This window comes from Odocoileus virginianus, chromosome 6 (assembly GCF_023699985.2).
Source record: "Odocoileus virginianus isolate 20LAN1187 ecotype Illinois chromosome 6, Ovbor_1.2, whole genome shotgun sequence".
Classification (NCBI taxonomy): Eukaryota; Metazoa; Chordata; class Mammalia; order Artiodactyla; family Cervidae; genus Odocoileus; species Odocoileus virginianus.
In genome coordinates, this window is record NC_069679.1 from 46,328,918 (window position 1) to 46,347,947 (window position 19,030).

The window sequence follows — 19,030 nt, forward strand, 5'->3', positions numbered from 1 at the left end:
TTTCAACCATTAATTTACTTCCTTAAGTCTTTTTATCTATTTATCTTGGTATTTTTATGATTTTTAAGCTTTATATATATTGAGATAATTTTTATATTATAAATATTTCTTTATTCAAAAAATTTAAAGCAAAATTTTTTAGACTGTGCTGTGCAGCCTGTAGAATCTTAGTTCCCTAACTAGGGGTTGAACCCATGTCCCCTATGTTGGGAGCTTGGACTTTTAACCACTGGGAGTCCTATAAAATATTCACTTAAAATGTTTTTCATGGCTGTATAATATTCCATCACCAGATGTACCATAAATTATCTACCATAATTTATTTTCACTGTGGGCTTCCCTGGTGGCTTTGTTGGTAAAGAACCCACCTGCCAGTATAGGAGACATGAGTTCACTCCCTGGGTTGGAAAGATTCCCCAGAAGAGAAAATGTCACCCACTCCCATATTCTCGCTTGAGAGATCCCATGGGTCAAGGAACCTGGCAGGCTACAATCCATGGGTAGAAAAGAGTCTGACATAATTCAGTGACTTAACACTACCACCACTGCCACCGATTTTCACTGAAAAAAGAAATGTGCTATGATGAACATTTGCTGTACATAAATCTTTGCTTGCATTAGTAAGCTTTAGTCAGTTTCAGATTCTACATCTCTCTGGCAAGTGTTGGCATTTACAATTTTTCAGGGTAGGGTATTGATATTTATTTCATTTTAAAAATAGCACTTTTTATGTATGTTGCTTCAGGGCTAGGATGACCAGATGTCCCATTTCTGTGAGATGCTTTCTGCCATCCAGTACCTTTATTCTGTTTGGAAAAATCCCCTTAGAATAGAATATATAAGTTTATTAGAAAAACTAGTCCTTTTGGAAATCTCAACTATTTACTTTTTCTGACAGTTTTCCTTATTGTTGTTCTTATTCACTGTTTCTCCTTGATCTTGGGTGAATCTGGGTCAGAAAGTATAGAATTAGAAATATTTTTAAAAAGAGAAAAAAAAACCCCATGAAACTGCTGTCTTAAAGTATAAACAATTACATTGTAACTTGAAAATTACCTGAATATATGTTATTTCATTATAAACAACATATCCTTCTAATTAGAGCAAACTACTATTTTTCTGGAGTGGTCAGAGGATGAGTGTTTCTTCAGTGAGCCGTTAAGAACCTGAGAGACTTTCTGCACAACTGCCTGGGCTTCTCAGGTGACTCAGTGGTAAAGAATCTGCCCGCCAGTGCAGGAGACGCAAGAGATGCGGGTTTGATCTCTCGGTTGGGAAGATTCCCTGGAGTGGGAATTGGCAACCCACTCTAGTATTCTTGCCTAGAAAATTCCATGAACAGAGGAACCTGGAGGGCTACAGTCCATGGGGTTGCCAGAGGTCACCACTGAGCGACTGAGCACACACCTCTTTTAAAGCAATTAGGATGGAACAAAACAGACCAGTGATAAAGACATCACTGTAAAATGGAGTCTTCATGCATAGAAGGGGTTTCGGGGTTTGTGAGGCCTGCTGGCATTGCTTGGTGTAACAGCCCACTTTAAGGACTGGTAGCCACAAATGTGGTTGGAGGTTGATTGTGTGGAGATTTAGGTACCGAAGACACAGGAAACTTGAGTTGAAGCCTTACCATCCTTGGAAGTTCTTTGTTCTTCTTCCTCCACTAAAACTTAGAAATTTACCTTATTTAGTTTTCATTTGTTTTCTTCTAAAAACTGTGACTTGCATAAATGCATGATTCCATGGCAGTATAATTAACAAATCATAGCGGTTAATATTTACCGAGGCCTTGCTATGGGCCAGACTGCTCAGAGGACTTTGTTACAACTGTTCCTTCCTTGGCTTCCACCTCTCCCAGTACCTGCAACTCAGGCAGTGCATCATAGACATCAAGGCATGGACTCTACACTTGAATTCTGGTTTGAATCTTGGATTCACTATTCACTATCTCTGGGTACACTTGAATTCTGGTTTGAATCTTGGATTCACTATTCACTATCTCTGTGACCTTAACATTTCTGTGCCTCAATTTTGTCATTTTTATAATGGGGATAGCAATATCTACTTCATGAGATAGAGAAGCTCTATACAGTCAGCAACAACAAGACTGGGAGTTGACTGTGGCTCAGATCACGAGCTCCTTATTGCCAAATTCAGACTTAAATTGGAGAAAGTAGGGAAAACCACTAGACCATTCTGATATGACCTAAATCAAATCTCTTATAATTATACAGTGGAAGTGAGAAATACATTCAAGGGACTAGATCTGATAGTGCCTGAAGAACTATGGACGGAGCTTCATGACATTGTACAGGAGACAGGGATCAAGATTATCCCCAAGAAAAAGAAATGCAAAAAGCAAAATGGCTGTCTGAGGAGGCCTTACAAATAGCTGTGAAGAGAAGCGAAAAGCAAAAGAGAGAAGGAAAGATATACCCATTTGAATGCAGAGTTCCAAAGAATAGCAAGGAGAGATAAGAAAGTCTTCCTCAGTGATCAGTGCAAAGAAATAGAGGAAAACTGTACAACGGGAAAGACTAGAGATCTCTTCAAGAAAGTTAGAGATACCAAGGGAACATTTCATGCAAAGATGGGCTCAATAAAGGACAGAAATGGGATGGGCCTAACAGAAGCAGAAGATATTAAGAAGAGGTGGCAAGAATACACAGAAGAACTGTACAAAAAAGATCTTCAAGGGTAAAGAAAGTCTCCATAAAACCCAGAGAAGAGATTTTTAGAACTCCTCTCTGGATCCTGTCTGGAGTCACAACTGAACTGGAAGATTTTAAGTCTTAGCATTTACTAGTATGTGTATAGTTAATACCAAAGTCATTAAATTTAAACTTGACCTTCGGTTTGACAATTAAAAAAAAAAAAAGATCTTCATGACCCAGATAATCACAATGGTATGATCACTCACCTAGAGCCAGACATCCTGGAATGTGAAGTCAAGTGTCCTTAGGAAGCATCACTACGAACAAAGCTAGTGGAGGTGATGAAATTCCAGTTGCGCTATTTCAAATCCCAAAAGATGATGCTGTAAAAGTGCTACACTCAATGTATCAGCAAATTTGGAAAACTCAGCAGTGGCCACTGGAAAAGGTCAGTTTTCATTCCAATCCCAAAGAAAGGCAATGCTGAAGAATACTCGAACTACTACACAATTGCACTCATCTCACCCTCTAGTAAATTAATGCTCAAAATTCTCCAGGCAGGCTTTAGCAATATGTGAACTGTGAACTTCCAGATGTTCAAGCTGGTTTTAGAAAAGGCAGAGGAATCAGAGATCAAGTTGCCAACATCTGCTGGATCATCGTAAAAACAAGAGGGTTCCAAAAAACATCTATTTCTGCTTATTGACTATGCCAAAGCCTTTGTGTGGATCACAATAAACTGTGGAAAATTTTGAAAGTGATGGAATACCAGACCACCTGACCTGCCTCTTGAGAAATGTGTATGCAGGTCAGGAAGCAACAGTTAGAACTGGATATGGAACAACAGACTGGTTCCAAATAGGAAAGGAGTATGTCAAGGCTGTATATTGTCACCCTCCTTATTTAACTTATATGCAGAGTACATCATGAGACACGCTGGGCTGGATGAAGCATAAGCTGGAATCAAGATTGGTGGGAGAAATATCAATAACCTCAGATATGCAGATGACACCACCCTTATGGCAGAAGTGAAGAACTAAAGAGCCTGTTTTGAAAGTGAAAGAGGAGAGTGAAAAAGTTGACTTAAAGCTCAACATTCAGAAAACTAAGATCATGGCATCTGATCCCATCACCTCATGGCAAATAGATGGGGAAACAGTGAGAGACTTTATTTTTGGGGGGTCCAAAATCACTGCAGATGGTGACTACAGCCATGAAATTAAAAGACACTTACTCTTTGAAAGGAAAGTTATGACCAGCCTAGACAACATATTAAAAAACACAGACATTACTTTGCCAACAAATGTCCGTCTAGTCAAGGCTATCATGTTTCCAGTAGTCATGTGTGGATGTGAGAGTTGGACTATAAAGAAAGCTGAGTGCTGAAGAATTGATGTGTTTGAACTGTGGTGTTGGAGAAGACTCTTGAGAGTCCCTTGGACTGCAAGGAGATCCAACCAGTCCTTCCTAAAAGAGATCAGCCCTGAGTGTTCATTGGGAGGACTGATGTTGAAGCTGAAACTCCAATACTTTGGCCACCTGATGTGAAGAACTGACTTATTTGAAAAGACCTTGATGATGGGAGAGATTAAAGGCAGGAGAAGAAGGGGACAACAGAGGATGACATGGTTGGATGACATCACCGACTCGATGGACATGAGTTTGAGTAAACTCCAGGAGTTGGTGATAGACAGGGAGGCCTGGCATGCTGCAGTTCATGGGTCACAAAGAGTTGGAGTCAACTGAGCGACTGAACTGAACTAATGCACTTCTAAATGTTGACAATTATTATTGTTGCTGTCCAGTTACAGCTGTCATTCTCTCTCTGTCATGCTGCTTTGTCCTCTTCATAAGCTCAGCTACCTCTTATTGCCCCTTAGAGACTGGGGCTCCTCGGCTCTGTCCTTGACCCTCCCTTCCTCCCACTGTGGCCTGATCAGCTCCTGATGAGTCAGGACCAGCCTTGTGCTGATGACTTCCAAATCTGTTTCTGACCTACTTGCTCTCCCTATAAACAACAGACAACTGCCTTATGGCCATCTTTAGAAGCATCTCAAACCTAAGGTATTTAAAATTGAACTTGTCATCTCCTCCCTCTTCATGCCACTGTACCCTACTTAACTTCTCCATTTTAGTTTTCCCATCTTTAAGATAGGATAATAGTAATTTAATGCAGAGCACTTACAGGAATCCCTGGTACATATTTAAGAAATTTGAGCCACTCTGATTGTTGTTATTTGCCTTCTTTGTGTGGTGAATAGCATCAACATCTAATCCAAAACTCTAACCAAAAGCTTAGAAATTATCTTGACTTTCTTCCTCCCTATTCCCATCCTACTCTAACTGATCAGTTTCCATTTCCTGGTAGTATTTTTACTCTGTTTTCATCCTTATTATTTCTTTCCTGAATCCCCAAATAGTGTCCTAAGTAATTTTTGCTATTATTTCCTGTGATCTGTTTTTCATTGTGCTGCCAGAGTGATTATATAATGCACATATCTGATCCTATCACTCTCTGTCCTGAAAATTCCTCACTGATATCCCCATTGAATTTTGTCTTGAGAATAAATTTATTGATGTAATGCTTCCTAAACTTTGGTGTCCATCTGAATCACTTGGTCTCATTCAGGTAGAGATTCTGATGAAGATCTGGAGTGGGGGTGGTGGTGGGGGTGGGGCCAAGACAACCAACAACTTCCAGGTGATGCTGGTGTTGCTGGATTGAAGGCCATACCCCTGGTATGTGAGGGGGGCTCTTCCTAACTTACCTTCACCCTGGGACTGCCTCATCACTTGTGTTTCCCTAGGGGCACTCAGGTCTTCACTTGAAGTCAGGCGCTCTCCAGGTGCCTTCTTGCTGCTTTGGAGCATTCCCCTTGCTTGGCTTTCTCTGCTCTTTGTGAGTGAGTTCCCCCAGACCTGGTCTGGCTAAGATGCCCCTGTATCCTGACACCTACCACGCTGCATTGCAGTTGCCTATCTCCCTGTACATCTCTGAGCACCGTAAGGACAAAGGAGATATCTTGTTTTGATTACAATTTTTATTGAGATATAATTCACATACAATGCAGTTCATCTATTTAAAGCATGGAATTTAGTGGTTCTCATCTGTTTTTTGACCCAGCATCTAGACCAAGGTTTGGTCTTTTAACAAGCCCACAATTCAAATACATTAATTAAATAACATAAAAGTACCTTTGGCAATTTTTCTCTAAATCTTCCTCTCCATACCTGTTTTTTTGGAATTGAACATTTTAGCATTCATATCATCTTACTTATTCATCAATAACTCTCCATGAGACTTTCCTCAACAGTAAAGAATCCACTTGTAATGCAGGAAACTCAGTTTTGATCCCTGGGCTGGGAAGATCCCCTGAAGAAGGATGGCAACCCACTGTAGTATTTTTGTCTGGGAAATCCCATGGACAGAGGAGCCTGGCAGGCTGCAGTCCATAGAGTCACAAAGAGTCAGACATGACTTAGCGACTAAACAACTATTAATTACTCTTACTGAGTTTCCTCCTCCCAGCCCACAGTCCTTTTTCTGGCACCAGGGATGGGATCCACTTTATTTTTCTCTTGGTAAGTTTTGATGCGTAGTTATAAATTACTGTCCCTTGTTCTCCAGTCCTTCCAGTTCTGTTTTCAGCTCATGCTGTAACAAGCAGTACTGACCCAAGGCACAGATCTCAAAATGCTGCTTTCTTACTCAAGACCTGTGGCTGGTCCCCAGTCCACCCCCTCCCCGTCAAAGTGCCTACTATTAGAATGAACTTATTCCTTAGCCTGACATTCAAGACTTTTTCTAGTTCTAATCTCTTGATTTGGCATTTTACAACACTGGAGTTCTTAGACTTTCTTAGTTCTTAAATGTAGCAATCATCTGAAAGACTTTTTAACATGTAAATTTCTGAGTTCTGCCTCCAGAAATTGATACAGTGATTTTGAGAGTCCCGAGAATCTGTTTTTCACCAATGTGCCAAAAGGGATTCTGGTGCAGGTGGCCTATGGATGCCCTCTCTCAGATGTTGAAGCAACCTTGCTGCTAGAGGCTGTGTTCCAGCTTTCCTTGGCTCTGGGTTTTGTTCACCATGTTTCCCTCTTGTGTATGTGTGTGTGTGTGCGCTCAGCTGCTCAGTCGTGTCCGACTCTGCATGGACTGTAGCCCACCAGGCTCCTCTATCCGTGAATATTTCAGGCCAGAATACCGAAGTGGCTTGCCATTTCCTTCTCCAGGGAATCTTCTCAACCCAGGGATTGAACCTGAGTCCCTTGTGTCTCCTGCATTGGCAGGAAGATTTTTTTACCACTTGTACCAGCTGGGAAGCACCCTATTTCCTTCCCTCTTGCCACCTAGCAAAGCTCAATAAGAGTTAATGGAATTGGACTATTTGTTGAGTGGTGGTGATGAGGTTTTTTTTTAATTGTAAGATGAGATTACTGTAGACATATTTTCAGTCCATTTTTTTTCCCCTGGCTATCCTAAATGTTTTACTTTTAATAGAATACTTGAGAAGACCTGGCACATAGTAGTGACCCAGTAAATCATTTTGCTATTTTTAAAGGCAACTGGAAAAACCGCCTCACTTATATGAAAACTTAATTGAGAGTCTTCTATGGTGAAAGATGTTCCATTACTTTTACTAGTAATAGGTGTGAAATAGCATAAGAAATGACTTGCAAAATTACTTTGGGAGCTTATTTATTTATACTTTTTAAAATTTTAATTTAAAAAATTTTTTATGGGAGCTTTTTAAAAAATATAACAAAAAACCTGTAAAAATAATGAATGTTCAGTGCAGAACCTTTGAAAATTCAGAAATACAAAAGAAAAAATAGTATGTAATCTCATTATCCTTAGATGTTTTAATATTTGATGTAAGTATAGTGATTTTTTGTGTGTGCATATATTTTCTTTAGCAAAACAGTTTATTTTGTGCGGACTATTTTGTAGCAAGATTTTTTTTCTCTAAAGAGTATGTTTTAAACATTTTCCTCTGCCAATACTGTTTTGATCTCCTTGGAGATCAATCCTAAGGGAAATTAACCCTGAATATTCATTGGAAGGACTGATGCTAAAGCTGAAGCTCCAACACTTTGGCCACCTGATGTGAAGATATGACCTATTGGAAAAGACCCTGATGCTGGGAAAAATTGAAGGCGGGAGGAGAAGGGGACGACAGAGGATGAGATGGCTGGATGGCATCACTGACTCAATAGACATGAGTTTGAGCAAGCTCCGGGGGATGGTGAAGGACAGGGAAGCCTGGTGTGCTGCAGTCCATGGGATCGCAAAGAGCAACTGAACAACAGCAACAATACCAGTGCATATTCTTAAATACTTAATGCTTCTGAGTATTATGTTGCATGAATTAGTCATATTATTCAACCAATCCCATATGATGAGTATGTCCAATTTTTTGACAGTTTAACTAAAGAGACTCAAAAGCTTTTGTGTTCCTTTAAAAAGAAACCAATTGTAGTTGTCAATGAATCTGACTATAATTACAGAACATCCCATTTTTCTACAATAATAATATTGGTGCAAAAACTTGATTATCATATCAATGTTAAGAAGATTAATCCAGTTAGAGCTTAGAAGGACTAAAAAAAAAAATGCAGGAGTATCAAAGCACTCAGGAATAAATCCTTGAATAGAACGACATATTTGGTATATTAGAGTGTCAGCCACAACAGCCTGCTAGAAGGAAATTCTCCAGACTAGAGAGTTAGATAGATCAAGGTTATTGATCACTGTGCCAGGGGAATGAAGCTGTAGGTTAGCTCCAACCTGAGAGGACAGTGGATCTCTTCCTTCTCCAGGATTTTGGAAACCATATAGTGGGATAAGTTGTGCTGAAGTCAACACATTTCTGTACCTGCCTATTCTTGTTAGTCGAGGAGACTATCCCTGACTAATTAAAGCCATTTGAAATTTGCCAAGCTCCTGCATCCATATTTAATGACGGGACAGCCTGGTTGCTCCGAATATGTTGGATTTAGAAATAAAAAGTTGACTTAGGCTAAAGGGAAAAGAGTTATATAGCAGAGGCAGTTATTAAAAACAAACAAATCACATTTACTAAGTAATTTGGGAAATAATCTCTGAGACATGAGATCTTGAAAAGTCTGAAAAGGAGTCTTTTTGTTAATGTATTTCAAATAGACCCCCTTGGTTTATAAATACTTATAATTTGCTTCCAACTGAAATATTTTGGGAAACTGGGCAAGGGTCCTTAGGGGCCGGTTTCTTCAGAAGACACTGAGTCCCTTTGGGGCAGAAGTGGTACCTTTTTGGGTCCAATAGTTTTCTGAGTCAGTGTCAAGAATGATGCCTTATACTCAAGAAAGTTGGAATACTCTGTGGACCATGCAAAGTTTCCTCCTCGGTTATTGCCCAACGGAGTCTTCCAGGTCCAGTTTGTCCCTTGGAGCCAGGGCTCCCACTATGGTGTGTTTAATAAAGTGAAAGTGAAAGTCACACAGTCATGTCCGACTCTTTGCGACCCCATAGGCTATACAGTCCATGGAATTCTCCAGGCCAGAATACTGGAGTGGGTAGCGTATTTCTTCTCCAGCGGATCTTCCTGAACCAGGAATCAAACTGGGGTCTCCTGCATTGCAGGCAGATTCTTTACTAACTGAGCTATCAGGGAAGGCCCATGTTTAATAAGGATGTGGACAAAACATGCAGAGTGCAATTTAACTGGTTAGAGTAAGGATTGGGGTGTGTCATTTGAGTTTATGAAAACCTACATTGTGGAGTCATTTAGAAGAACATATTACCAGTTTAAAAAATCTGTAAGAGTCCACTGTAATCTATATCATTCTGTATATTAAACCTAGATGCTTAAAATATTGTTTTTCTTAAGGTTAAACATCTCCTGTATTCTTATTTGGGCTGCATATCTGTTGGTTACTTTTCAGGATTTTCTAAGGTATCTACTATAGGCTGGTGAAATTTAATAAGTCTGAATGGGTAGAGGCCAAATTAATTGTTATAAAATATATATGGATAAAATAGAGCCACTACACATGATTCCAGCTCACAAATTGCTTCTTTTGGGTGGCAATTAAGATTTTGTAAGTCTGAAATTATATAGTTTGATTTTATTCAGAATGTGGTCAATATATAGACATAAAGTCAGTCAGAGCACCAGACTACCTCTGTGCATGCTTTTCACTTTAGTCAATTTAATTCCTTAAGTAGCCAGTTGTCCTTTGGTTTTCATTCTTCACTGTCACAGCACAGTGACATCAGATGCAGCTGGAGCTTAAAGAAGAAGGGTTGTGTTAATTAATTCCAGTGGAACAAAAACTGCCTCAAATAGTTAATGGAATACAGTCTCATTAAAAGACTTTAGAACTTTTTTCCCAAGGACTCGAGGAGAATGGCGCAGACTGTTCGCTCGAGACTATTGTGAGCTACCGGTGCGGCTTCCAGTCCTCGTCCAGTGGTTCTGATTTCAACATGAGCCATTCGGGCCGTGCGGTTATCTTCTCCCGAGGCTTTCTCTTTGCCTTCAGGGACAGTTTTCAAGAAAGAAGTTCATGAACTTAGGCTTTGTCACCATCTAAAAATGGCCTCTATTTTATTGTTTTATTTATAGCTGTCATACTTTAGTTTAAATACAGTTGACCTAGCAAGCAAACATTTGTGTGTACAAGTAGGGTGGCAAATACCAGGTCAGGTTGCCTGCTGGGTTATTGGAGGGAAGAAGAGGCTATGTATGTTCCCGTTACTGTTTCTGTCAACTGATCTTGCTATTATAAGGTTCTTTTTTTTTTTTTTTTTTTTGGTCTTTTTTGTCTTCCAAATAGTTAAGGAAAGTGGGATTATTGGACTGAGAAAGCCAGAGTTAGGGAAAACTGGGTTGAGAAATAAGTAGGAAGATCTTTTTCCCATGTGATTAATTATCTTGGTTTTCCAACTCAGTGTTTTATAATCAGTAGAAGCTTGCATTCTGTGACCTATCCTCTGAAGACACTGCCTTTGAGCAAACTAGAAACTGTAATCTACTTTCAGTTTTAATAATAGTTAAAAGGGGGCTTCCTTGGTGGCTCAGAGGATAAAGCATCTGCCTGCCTTGCGGGAGACCTAGGTTCGATCTACGGGTTGGGAAGATCCTCTGGAGAAGGAAATGGCAATCCACTCCAGTACTCTCCCCTGCAAGATCCCACGAAAGGAGGAGCCTGGTAAGCTACAGTGGAATTGCAGTGATCCTGCATGACTGAACAACTTCAGTAGTTAAAAGGGAAATAAGAAGAAATTAACACGTAACATGTAGTTTACAGTTTTTTTCTTTAACAGATAAAAAAGGTCTACGTTTTGTTGTGTTGTTGAAAACATGTTCAAAAGAGAATGGACTTATAGATGCAACAGGGGAAGAAGAGGGTAGGACACATCGAGAAACTTGCACTGACATATATGCACTTTGCTCTTGTTCAGTTATTAAGCTGTGTCTGATTCTTTGTGACCCCGTGCACTGTAGCATGCCAGGCTTTAAACTATCATGTGTAAGAAAGATAGCTAATGGAAAGCTACTATATAACCCAGGGAGCTCAACCTCATGCTCTGTGACAACCTAGAGGGATGGGATGGGAGAAGGGAGGGAGGCTGAAGAAGGAGGGGATATTTGTAAAATTATGGCTGATTCACATTGTATGGCAGAAACCACACAACATTGTAAAGCAATTATCCTCCAATTAAAAAAAATTTTTTAAGATTTTATGTATGTTCCAGAGCTGCATTTTTGGTAGCATAATAATGAAGATATAAAGAAAAATACATGTAAACATATATACATATCATAAAAATGTATTTTAAAAAAGGCTGAAAAGGATGGCTTGAGATTGGGAGATTTGGGTATGATATCCCACATATGTGTTACCATGTGTGGGGCAGACAGGGTTATGTCTGGGAAGGGAACCAGCCCAGTAACTCAAGGAACCAATGACTTGCTTACAAGTAATTTTGGCCCTTGTGCTGTAGAGATGGTACACTCAGAGTAGATGAAACAGAGGAGGGGTCAGAACAAGCAGGGCTAACAGAGATATGTAGTTCTGTTTCTACTTTTGTTTGTATGCTGTATTGTGATACCTTTTTTTGGTTGTTGTTTTGTTAGGTTAGTTGTAATTTTTATCTAAGCTTCTCAAACTAGCTATAGAACACTTGGATTATTTGTCTAGGTTTTGGAAAGGTGTGATATGATTGAGACAGCTCTGCCACTTTAGGATTTGTGTGAATCAGATACACTATGAAAAGGAAGTAGAGAAAAGACTATTTAAGTATATAAACAAGAGTTAAGCTTTATAAATCTGGATGCATTGAATAACAAATACATAAAATGAATGGGAAATACTGAGAACAAATAAGGTAACAGTAACGTGGCATGTTTAAAGGTGTGGTGTCCAGTATTAGGTTGAGTTTCTTCCAGTGTGACTAGAGGCAAATAGTGAAGGCACTCACTCACGGGACAGCTCGGAGGCTTTATATATAAGTATGTATGTAAAGCCTTACTTAGCCCAGTACTTGTTGCATCATGTTGTTGTTCAGTCACCCAGCTGCGTCCAACATTTTGCGACCCCATGGGCTGCAGCACTCCAGGCCTCCCTGTCCCTCACCATCTCCTGAAGTTTGGGCTTCCGTGGTGGCTCAGATGGTGCATCATAATGGGGTCCATAATGTTAACTCTTCAGCTGATTTTATTGGCTTATGTATTTTAAATGATTTATAAAAATTCATTTCCTTAAAAGAGAAATCACAACTCTAGATAGTTCTCTATTCTTAAAGCTTCTCGACGGTTTCAGACATGAGTTATATACACTAATACAATTCTCCCTTCATTCTAGGTGGTGTTTGACTAGAAATACTCTTTCAGTTATGTCTACAATTCAACATTGTCAGCATCTGACATAGCTGTAGCTTTCATGGCAGCCCCTTTATTAATGTTTCCTTCATCAGCATTCTCAACCTTTTTTTTTTTCTCTCCCAGAAAAAGGAACTTATTCTAAACCAGGGCTCTTGCAGGTCTTGCACCCAGCTGTAATTAACCAATATAACCAGCAATTTATGAATTATATAGACATGTGTCATAAGCTTAAATTTCAAAATAATAATGGTTAAATTTCAAAAACTAGACCCAACTCTATTTTTCTTGCCAGTATAAAGGATTGAAAGGCAGATATTCCTTTTTCTAACTTTCATTTTGGTTAGAGCTAGCTGTGTGGTTCAGTTTTGGTCAATGTGATATAACAAGAAATCTTCTAGAGGGCCTCTATGGGGTGGGAGTGGGTGGAAATTGCTTTTCAGATAAAAGGAACAGAAACAGAAGAATGGTTTGGCTGCATATCTTCTTTATTTCATTCGAAAGTGTGGAATATGATGTACGGAGTTGTGGCAGCAAAATTGCAGTCGTCAGATAACAAGATGGAGAATGGAAAGTTAACAAGCGGAAGTGGTAGAGCAGAAAGATAAAGAGCCTGGGTTCTCAATGATATTTCTGAGCTCTCAGAAGAACTTTGAGGTAGCCTTCCCTGGACTTCTTGTTCATACATTATTAAAGTCCTAGTAGTTTAAGCTATTTAGTCAGACTTTTCTGTTCCTTGCAGCTGAAAGTATTCCTAACTTAGATATAACAACTTTAATGTGAATAAAATTAATATAAATTTGTGAGTTTTTTCAATTTGTACAGTGATATTTATGCACAGATAACATGGGAATATGACAGAATCCATGAACTTTATGCACAAATAGCATGGGAATATGACAGAATCCATGAACTGAAGGGTGAATTCTAGTCAAGCTTTCGACATTGCAAAATATGAGCAGTAATGTCAAATAAGTTAGCTGTAGTCATAATTTATAGGTATTCTGGCTGCTTTGTGAGTCCTTTCCCATATTACCTATGACTTTTTAAAGTCTTGCTTTTCTTGGGCTTCGCAATGTGAACATGACAGATGCACGGACTGAAGGTTCAATAATAAGGAAAAGCTGGATATGAGAGAAAATAAATGGGTGGAAGACATCAATTAAAAGATGAATGTGTACAGATCGTAGCAGTCTTCCAGCCACGGTTGTCTCCGGGCTATCCTGGAGTTCCATGTTCTGAATTCCAATGGGGGAGGAAGAGAACAAGATATTTAAAAGGCAAAGAAACAACAGCAGCAGCCGTTGAAGGCCTGGAAGAATTCCTGGCAGATATTAAAAGCTCCTTCAACTTTAGGGTTCATTTCCACTTGGTCTCTCAGTCCTTACGTGAAGTTTATGGTGAAGCCATACCAACCATGTGCTTAATTTGATCCTTTCAGATTTTCTAGCAGTGTTGAGATGTTTGATAAGTTTGTCCATTTGATATGAAACTTTAGAGGTAGGAAAGAAAAGGAGTACAGGTGGGAAAATATAGAGAATTCTTGAGGAGAGAAGTAGTTAGAAAATTAAGAAAATTTGACCTTATCATGAGATGAACATGGTGGTAACATTTTTCACTGAGGAACTGCTCTCACTTAAATTTTGTCCTTTGCTGAGACTCCCAAGGAATTGCCTCTTTTGAGCATCTTTTAAAAGTTCATAAAGGAAGGCTAGTTTTTGTGTAACCAGAGAAATAAACCAAAATATTTTTTGCCAGTGGCACAAAGAGAGAATTATTCTTTAAATGGAGGCTGGCACTTGCAAACTCCTATACATGTTCATTTGTTGGTCATCAAGCTTGACAGCCTCTCTGTTCTCTCACTATATGTTTGGGTCATGACTGGCCTTACTGATCATGCGTTTCTGTAGATGCAGCCTTGTTTCTGGTACAGAGTGAGTGAGTGATAGTTGCTCAGTCTTGTCCGACTCTTTGTGACCCCATGGACTTCAGCCTGCCCCAGGCTCCTCTGTCCGTGGAATTCTCCAGGCAAGAATACTGGAGTGGGTTTGTAAAAGCACTCACTGTAGGCAGAAGTGGAGGGGCTGCAACTGCAGCACTGTTAGATTCAGATCTTATGTACAAGTGATGCAGTGTGATCACAGGTTCCACTTTCCATTTCCTCCTCACTCTGCTCTTAATAGACTCTTAAGTGCTTTTGATCTTATTAGAGTCTATTTGTCTTGTGAATTTTTAAAAATTCACTTGTTGTTTACATATATGGATACTTTCTTGACTGCTATTAAAAAGGTAATTAATATTTCATAATGATATGGATGGATGTCCAGGATATATTATTAAGTAACAAAAACCACATTGTAGTCTGTATATATGTGTGTGCACATATGCCTGTGTTCTGGAACGATTTGTACTAACCTGCTTAAATTATTGAAAAGTTATTTCTAAAGGTATGATTATGGGAGACCTTTGCTTTTTAATTTATCTATATCTATAATATTTGGATTTTTATAATCAGCATACTTTTTTGTAATCAGAAAAAAATAAATATTTTCTGTCTCTAAGTAGTTGAACTGAAGATGTTTCACAGAATCTTTTTCCGAGTTAAGAAAATTTTCTTGACAGTGTATACATGCGTATATATTAATATACATAATATATTAGAATAATTTGTAATATATCTAACATGTTTGATGCTTTCAGAACTGAGAAGTCTCACTCCTTATACTTTTTAAGCCTTGGAATGAGCATCTTGGATTAGGCATGAACTAAGAACATTTTCTAGGGAATAGGGGAAAAAGAGGAAGGCTGCCTGTTCAATGTGATTTGAAGAATTCTGAGAGATGCTAGAAATAAAGGAAAATCCATAAAGAACTCCCACAGATTAACAACAAACAATCTGACTTTAAAATGGCCATATGACTTGAATAGACATTTCTCCACAGATGTACAAATGGTTAGTAAGCCCGTGAAAAGATGTTCAATGTCATTAATCATTAGGGAAATACAAACCAAAACCACAATGAGATACTACCTCACACTCGTCGGGATGCCTACTCTCAAAAAACAAAAAATAAAAGAACAAGTGTTAGAGAGGATATGGAGAAATTGGAACACTTGTACACTGTTGGTGAGGATATAAAATAGTGTGTCCACTGTGGAAAGCTGTAAGACGGTTGCTCAAAAAATGAGCATAGAATTGTCATCCAATCCAGCAATGCTGCTTATGGGTATATACCCAAAGAATTGAAAGCAGGGTCTCGCAGAGATATTTGTACACCTGTGTCCAACCACCACCACCATATTCCTGGCAGCATTATTCATGATATCCAAAATGTGAAAGCACTCCAAGTGTCCAACAACGGATAGTTGTGTGTGTATGTTATATACACAGACACACACAATAGAACATTATTCAGCCTTAAAAAGGAAAGACATTCTGACACAAGTTATAATGCAGATGAACCTTGAGGGCATTAGACCAAAAAAAATAAACTAGTTACAAAGTGATAAATACTATATGATTCCACTTATATGAGGTATAAAAAGTCAAATTAATAGAGACAAAATAAGATGGTGGTTGACAGCCCTGAAGGAAAGGAGGAATGGAGACTTACTGTTTAATAGGCACAGAATTTCAGTTTTGGAAGATGAAAAAGTTGTGTGAATGGATGGGAGTGATGGTATCACAACAGTGTGAATGCACATAATACTACCGAACTGTATATTTTTAAATGGTAAAGATGGTAAATTTTACATTATGTGTACTTTACCACACCTAAAAATAATAATAGTAGTAAATAAAACTCATTTATGCTTCAGAATCTTCTCTTCTAATAATATTCTTAGGTATTCTCTTTGCAAGTTGTTCTTTTATGAGCATAAATAGTTATGTCTTATTGTGAGCAAGTATCAGTCCTTTCTTTAGTGATAATGAGACAGGCAGTGGGAGGACATATCTAGAGCTAGGGTTGAAGGTAAAAGGGCAAAAGTGAAAGTTAATTGCTCAGTTGTGTCCAACTTTTCAGTTCAGTTCAGTCCCTCAGTTATGTCCGGCTCTTTGCGACCCCATGGACTGCAGCACGCCAGGCCTCCCTGTCCATCACCAACTCCTGGAGTTTACTCAAACTCATGCCCATTGAGTCAGTGATGCCATCCAACCATCTCATCCTCTGTCATCCCCTTCTCCTCCTGCCCTCAATCTTTCCCAGCATCAGGGTCTTTTCAAATGAGACAGTTCTTCGCATCAGGTGGCCGAAGTATTGGAGTTTCAGCTTCAGCATCAGTCCTTCCAATGAATATTCAGGACTAATTTCCTTTTGGATGGACTCTCAAGTGTCTTCTCCAACACCACAGTTCAAAAGAGTAAATTCTTCAGCGCTCCCCTTTCTTATAGTCCAGCTCTCACATCCATACATGACCACTGGAAAAACCATAGCCTTGACTAGACGGACCTTTGTTGGCAAAGTAATGTCTGTTTTTTTAACATGCTGTCTAGGTTGGTCATAACTTTCCTACCAAGGAGTAAGCATCTTTTTATTTCTTGGCTGCCGTCACCATCTGCAGTGATTTTGGAGCCCAAAAAAATAAAGTCTGCCACTGTTTCCACTGTTTCTCCATCTATTTGCCATGAAGTGATGGGACCAGATGCCATGATCTTAGTTTTCTGAATGTTGAGCTTTAAGCCAACTTTTTCACTTTCCTCTTTCACTTTCATCAAGAGGCTCTTGAGTTCTTCACTTTCTACCATAAGAGTGTTGTCATCTGCATATCTGAGGTTATTGATATTTCCAACTTTTTGCAACCCCATTAACTGTAGCCCACCAGGCTCCTTTGTCCATGAGATTTCCCAGGCAAGAATACTGGAATGGGTTGCTGTTCCCTTCTCCAGGAGATCTTCCCAACCCAGGGATCAAACCCAGGTCTCCTGCATTGCATATTCTTTACTATCTGAGCTACCAGGGAAGCCCAAAAAGGGCAAAGGAAGAAATACTTTGAGCCACTAAAAATAATTTAAGTTGCATTACAATTTTGCCTTTGCCTGTCCTAGCCACACAAAGCCTTGAATTCAGTAGCATCTCCAGTGTTAGTAAGAATCTAAAGTGATATTTTATCTTTGATATGCTTTATAGAATTTTAGACTGCATTCCTGGACCAGCAAGTCATTTATAGAGATTCATCAAATATTTACTCATGTTTTTCCATTAGAAGTTAAAGCAGGTGATTTTTTTAGATAGTGATCTTGGTATTGGGCTGATTTTTCTTTATTAGATATATGCCTCGACATTGATTTTTTTTCAGCCTTCCTCCTTTTGTAATGTATAATTTAAAGGCTTCCCCCCCCCCCACATTTTTCAAAAGCATTTATTAAGAAACGAGGGGGGGAGTGAATGAAAGGTATAAAGCAGACAATCAAAGGAATGAAAGAGTTTACAACATAGCTTCTTCAGGCCAGTGGCAACTAAGAAATATTTGCTGGGCTGACACCAAGGGTATGGAGGCCCCAATTCCATTTTCAATCCCATTTTTCTTGGCTGCTAACCCAGCCAGCTCAAAACACCCTCCGAAGAGAAGTCAGATTGCCTTCCAAGACCTCCCCAAACTACCTCCCAGTTGCCTTTACGGCGCTTCTCTGCCTGGTCCCAGATTCCTTACCTAGGCTTCGGGTGAGCTCAGCCAGACCCTGCTGAGCCCTCTCCACTCCTCCAGTCACTCTGTGGTCCCTTCATCTATTTCTGTTCCCATCCGGATTCATTTAACTAAACTACATTCATGAACCAGTTGGGCTGGCTTGATCTGCTGCCTTTGGTCAAGTTGCCTGTTTTTCTAAGCCTACATCTGAACTTGCTCTTTCTCCTGTTGGGAACAACTTCTTGAGCAGCGTCTCTGGCAGCTCCCTGCCCCAGTCAGTCCAAGGCTACTGTCTCCCTCAGACAGAACTCTGCACCCCCTTCCAACCACCCACTTAACTTCCAGGTGGCTCTAGTTCTCAGCTAACCTGTCTAGGTGGTGGTTTAGTCACTATGTTGTGTCTTGTGCCTGCCTGTAGCCCACCAGGCTCCTCTGTCCATGGGATTCTCCGGACAAGAATACTGGAGTGGGTTGCCGTTGTCTTCTCCAATTTTAAAGGCTTAAATTGCCTTTAAAACACAACTTTGGCGGTATTCTTCTGGTTTTTTTTTGGTTGAATTTTTTTTCCTTTTTTAAAAAAATTGTACTGGTTTTGCCATACATTGACATGAATCAGCCATGGATTTACATGTGTTCCCCATCCTGAACTCCCCTCCCACCTCCCTTCCCATCCCATCCCTCTGGGTCTTCCCAGTGCACCAGCCCCAAGCACTTGTCTCATGCATCTAACTTGGACTGGTGATCTGTTTTACACTTGATAATATACATGTTTCGATGCTATTCTCTCAGATCATCCCACTCTTGCCTTCTCCCATAGAGTCCAAAAGTCTGTTCTGTACATCTGTGTCTCTTTTTCTGTCTTGCATATAGGGTTATCAT

The 19,030-nt window shown here is 39.5% G+C and overlaps 1 protein-coding gene and 1 pseudogene across 4 annotated transcripts in view; both read left to right on the forward strand.

The window, feature by feature from the left end:
* Window positions 1-19,030, forward strand: part of MYO5A (myosin VA) — a 198,522-nt gene that overhangs the window by 8,821 nt on the left and 170,671 nt on the right. The window lies entirely within an intron of this gene.
* Window positions 2,662-2,772, forward strand: LOC139035795 (small nucleolar RNA SNORA26; annotated as a pseudogene).